Source organism: Triticum urartu, chromosome 3A (genome assembly GCF_056163025.1).
Source record: "Triticum urartu cultivar PI428250 chromosome 3A, HENAU_Tu73, whole genome shotgun sequence".
Classification (NCBI taxonomy): Eukaryota; Viridiplantae; Streptophyta; class Magnoliopsida; order Poales; family Poaceae; genus Triticum; species Triticum urartu.
Window position 1 is genome coordinate 588,944,551 of NC_141875.1, and position 6,000 is coordinate 588,950,550.

Consider the following 6,000-nt stretch of genomic DNA (forward strand, 5'->3'; position numbering starts at 1 on the left):
TGTTATGTAGTCGACGTTCACATAACACCACTAGAGGCTAGATAACATACATCTTATCAAAATATCAAACGAATACCAAATTCACATGACTACTAATAGCAAGACTTCTCCCTTGTCCTCAGGAACAAACGTAATTACTCACAAAGCATATTCATGTTCATAATCAGAGGGGTAATAATATGCATATAGGATCTGAACATATGATCTTCCACCAAATAAACCAACTAGCATCAACTACAAGGAGTAATCAACACTACTAGCAACCTACTAGCACCAATCCCGGACTTTGAGACAAGAATTGGATACAAGAGATGAACTAGGGTTTGGAGATGAGATGGTGCTGGTGAAGATGTTGATGGAGATTGCCCTCTCCCGATGAGAGGAGCGTTGGTGATGACGATGGTGATGATTTCCCCCTCCCGGAGGGAAGTTTCCCCGGCAGAACAGCTCTGCCGGGGCTCTAGATTGGATCCGCCAAGGTCCCACCTCGTGGCGGCGGAGTTTCGTCCCGAAAAGTTCCTCTTTATTTTTTTCTCACCGAAAGGCTTCATATAGGAGAAGATGGACGTCGGAGAGCCACCAGGGGGCCCATGAGGTAGGGGGGCGCGCCCTAGGGGGGCGCCCCCCACCCTCGTGAGCAGGGTGTGGGCCCCCTGGCCTTCATCTTTGGCGAGGATTTTTCTTTATTATTTTAAGATGTTCCATGGAGTTTCAGGACTTTTGGAGTTGCGCAGAATAGGTCTCTAATATTTGCTCCTTTTCCAACCCAGAATTCTAGCTGCCGGTATTCTCCCTCCTTATATAAACCTTGTAAAATAAGAGAGAATAGCCATAAGTATTGTGGCATAAAGTGAAATAACAGTCCATAATGCAATAAATATCAATATAAAAGCATGATGCAAAATGGACGTATCAACTCCCCCAAGCTTAGACCTCGCTTGTCCTCAAGCGAAAAGCCGATAACAATAAATATGTCCTCATGTTTAGAGGTAGAGGCATCGATAAAAATAAAATACGGACATGAAGGCATCATGATTATTCTCATAACAACAACATATATAGATTTTGTCATATGATTACTTATGTTCAAGTGATGATCTATTCACAATGCAAAAGTATAAATCATAAACCTTATTGGGCTCTGACAAACTATAATCTCAGTCATTGAAGCAATTGCAATTTATCATAACATCGGAAAGAGTCTATGTCAGAGCTAAAAAGCAAGTCCACATACTCAACTATCATTTAGTCCTCCATAATTGCTAACACTCACGCAATACTTGTGGTTACAGAGTTTTAATCGGACACAGAGAAAGATAGGGGCTTATAGTTTTGCCCCACAACCTTTTACCTCAAGGGTAATTTCAACAATAATGGTTCATGCTCCCCTACATCCAATTAGATATATATATCATGTTCTTTCCAACATGCTGAGCTTGCCGAAGGATAAAATGAAAAAGGAAAGGTGAAGATCACCATGACTCTTGCATAAGGTAGAAGATAATAATAAAGGATAGGCCCTTCGCAGAGGGAAGCAGAGGTTGTCATGCGCTTTTATGGTTGGATGCACAAAATCTCAATGCGAAAGAACGTCACTTTATATTGCCCCTTGTGATATGAACCTTTATTATGCAGTCCATCGCTTTAATTACTTCCACATCACAAGATCGTATAAAGCTTATTTCTCCCACACCAATCAATCATACATATTTAGAGCAATTTTTATTGCTTTGCACCGATGACAACTTACTTGAAGCATCTTAGTCAATCCATAGGTAGATATGGTGGACTCTCATGGCAAAACTGGTTTAAGGGTATTTGGAAGCACAAGTAGTATTTCTACTTGGTGCTGAGAATTTGGCTAGCATGAGGGGGAAAGGCAAGCTCAACAAGTTAGAGGATCCATGACAACATACTTTATCTCAGATATAAGAAAGACATAACTCATTACGTTGTCTTCCTTGTCCAACATCAACTCTTTAGCATGTCATATTTTAATGAGTGCTCCCAATCATAAAAGATGTCAATGATAATATATCTATATGTGAAACCTCTCTTTCCTTATTACTTCCTATTAATTGCAATAATGACCAAAGCTATGTCTGCCAACTCCCAACAACTTTTAATCATCATACTCTTTCTATGTGAAGTCATTACTCTCAATAAGATCAATATGAACTTTTTGTTTCTTTTTTATTCTTTTCTCTTTTCTTTTATTCACCAATGATCATGGCAAAATAATCAAGCCCTGGACTCAACACTAATCTTTATTATATATAGCTCACGGACTCGATTACAAAGAGAGATCATAAAGCAAACTCAAAACTAGATCATGCCATAAACTTTATTCTACTAGATCAAGATACTTCTAATAGGATCGAACTAAGAAAAATGATAAAGATAGGAGTTGTGATTGTGATACGATACCGGGGCTCCTCCCCCAAGCTTGGCAGTTGCCAAGGGGAGTGCCCATACCCATGTGATTATATCTCCTTGGTTGGTGAAGAAGATGGAGGTGTTGTTGATGATGCAGGCTTGTCATCCATCTTCTAAGGCATAGGTTCACCATCATAGAAGGATGATCGAGTCTCCGGAATCCTCGAATCTGCAGCCAAACTCATTCTTTTGAATCTATATTCATACTCATAGTTTTGGTTTTGCAGGTCATAGATTTGGGCTTGGAGGTGCTCGATCATCTCATATAGCTTGAAGATGGCCTCCTCGGTGTTCTTGGCATCCGACTTGTAGTTGTTAGTGAACTCCGCGAGCATCGTGTGGCTAGCGTTGATTCCATGCTCCACCATCCCCTGGCACTTGAAAACTTGTTGCTCCATTGCTTCGAGCCTCGTCTCCACGCATCCGGTTCCCTTTGGTCCCTCAACATCGCAGATGTGCAACAGCCCATCACGCATCTCAATGGTTTGAGGGTGTCGCAGCACCTCTGCGAGGTAAGGGTTGATGACCTTCTCGAAGAACTTGTCCTTGGAAGCACTTGGGGACGTCATGATAATCTAGATCTGTCAGAAAAACAGCTCGAAACAAGAACAGAGAATAATTGCGTGATACGGGAGTCAAAACTTTCAGGAGGTTATATAATGAATTTTTACCGACCAAAATACGTATCGTGCAAGAAAACGGAGTCCGGAAGGCACACGAGGTGCTCATGAGGTAGGGGGCGCGCCCAGGGGGGTAGGGCACGCCCACCACCCTCATGGGGCCCTCGTGTCCTTCCCAGACTGCTACTTATTTTTTCTATTTTTCTAAATATTCCAAAACGGAGAAATATTGCCTTAAAAACTGTTTTGGAGTCGGTTTACTTACCGTACCACATACCTATTCCTTTTCGGAGTCTGAAACATTCCGGAAAGTGTCCCTTATGTATTCCTCCGGGGTTATGGTTTCAATAATATTGGTTTCAACCTTTATGGGATTACCTAAGATATAATGTTTGATTCTTTGACCGTTTACCACCTTCGGATTTGTGCCCTCGAAGTTGTTGATTTTTATGGCACCGGAACGATAGACCTCTTCGATAACATAGGGGCCTCCCCATTTAGAGAGAAGTTTTCCTACAAAAAATCTTAAACGAGAGTTTTATAGCAATACATAATCACCTACATTAAACTCACGCTTTTGTATCCTTTTGTCATGCCATCTTTTAACTTTTTCTTTAAACAACTTGGCATTTTCATAAGCTTGGGTTCTCCATTCATCAAGTGAGCTAATACCAAATAACCTCTTCTCACCGGAAAGTTTAAAATCATAGTTGAGCTCTTTAATAGCCCAATATGCCTTATGTTCTAGTTCGAGAGGTAAGTGACATGCTTTTCCATAAACCATTTTATACGGAGACATACCCATAGGATTTTTGTATGTAGTTCTATAAGCCCATAATGCATCATCAAGTTTCTTAGACCAATTCTTTCTAGACCTATTAACAGTCTTTTGCAAAATTAATTTGAGCTCTCTATTGCTCAACTCTACTTGACCACTAGACTGAGGGTGATAAGGAGATGCAATTATATGATTAACATCATATTTAGCAAGCATTTTACGGAAAGCACCATGAATAAAGTGTGAACCAGCATCAGTCATTAAATATCTAGGGACTCCAAACCTCGGGAAAATAACTTCCTTAAGCATTTTAATAGAAGTGTTATGATCAGCACTACTAGTTGGAATAGCTTCTACCCACTTAGTAACGTAATCAACAACAACTAGAATATGTGTGTATCCATTAGAGGCAGGAAAAGGTCCCATATAATCAAAGCCCCAAACATCAAATGGTTCAATAACAAGAGAATAATTCATAGGCATTTCTTGACGTCTACTAATATTACCAATTCTTTGGCATTCATCACAAGACAAGACAAACTTACGGTCATCCTTGAAGAGAGTAGGCCAATAAAAACCAGATTGCAATACCTTATGTGCAGTTCTATCTCCAGCGTGGTGTCCTCCATAAGCCTCGGAATGACACTTGCGTAGGATCTGTTCCTGTTCATGCTCAGGTATACAACGTCTAATAACACCATCTACTCCTTCTTTATAAAGATGTGGGTCAACCCAAAAGTAATGTCTCAAGTCATAGAAAAACCTTTTCTTTTGCTGGTATGCGAAGCTAGGTGGTATAGACTTAGCAACAATATAATTAGCATAATCAGCATACCATGGAGTACTACGAGAAGTACTTATAACATTTAATTGTTCATTAGGAAAGCTATCATTAATAGGTAGTGGGTAATCAAGAACATTCTCTAACCTAGACAAGTTGTCTGCAACAGGGTTCTCAACTCCCTTTCTATCAACGATATGCAAATCAAATTCTTGTAGCAAGAGAACACATCTTATAAGTCTAGGTTTAGCATCTTTCTTTTCCATAAGGTATTTAATAGCAGCATGATCAGTTTGAATAGTTACTTTAGAATCAACAATATAAGGTCTGAACTTATCACAAGCAAATACAACTGCTAAAAGCTCCTTTTCAGTAGTAGCATAATTTCTTTGAGCATTGTCTAGAGTCTTACTAGCATAATGAATAACATTTAATTTCTTATCAACTCTTTGCCCTAGAACAGCACCTACAACATAATCACTAGCATCACACATAATTTCAAAGGGTAAATTCCAATCAGGTGGCTGAACAACAGGTGCAGAGACTAATGCTTTCTTAAGTATTTCAAATGCTTCTACACAATCATCATCAAAGGCAAATGGTATATCTTTTTGCAATAAATTAGTCAGAGGCCGAGAAATTTTTGAGAAGTCCTTAATGAACCTCCTATAAAATCCAGCGTGACCAAGGAAACTTCTTATACCTTTGATGTCCTTGGGACATGGCATCTTTTCAATAGCATCAACCTTGGCTTTGTCAACTTCAATACCTCTTTCAGAAACTTTATGCCCCAAGACAATACCTTCATTAACCATAAAGTGGCACTTTTCCCAATTCAAGACAAGATTAGTTTCTTCACATCTCTGCAAAACTCGATCAAGATTGCTCAAGCAATGATCAAAAGAGGAACCATAGACGGAAAAATCGTCCATGAAAACCTCACAAATCTTTTCACAAAAGTAAGAGAATATAGCCATCATGCATCTTTGAAAGGTAGCAGGTGCATTACATAAACCAAAAGGCATACATCTATAAGCAAAAGTACCAAAAGGGCATGTAAAAGTAGTCTTTGATTGATCTCTAGCCGACAAAAGTATTTGAGAGAAACCAAAATAACCATCTAGAAAGCAATAGTGTGTATGTTTGCATAATCTTTCTAGCATTTGATCAATAAAAGGTAAGGGGTAATGATCTTTCTTAGTAGCTTTATTTAATTTGCGGAAATCAATTACCATCCTATAACCTGTGATAATTCTTTGTGGAATCAATTCATCTTTATCATTAGGAACAACAATAATACCTCCCTTCTTAGGGACACAATGGATAGGACTTACCCACTCACTATCAGCTACGGGATAGATTATACCTGCCTCCAGAAGCTTTAG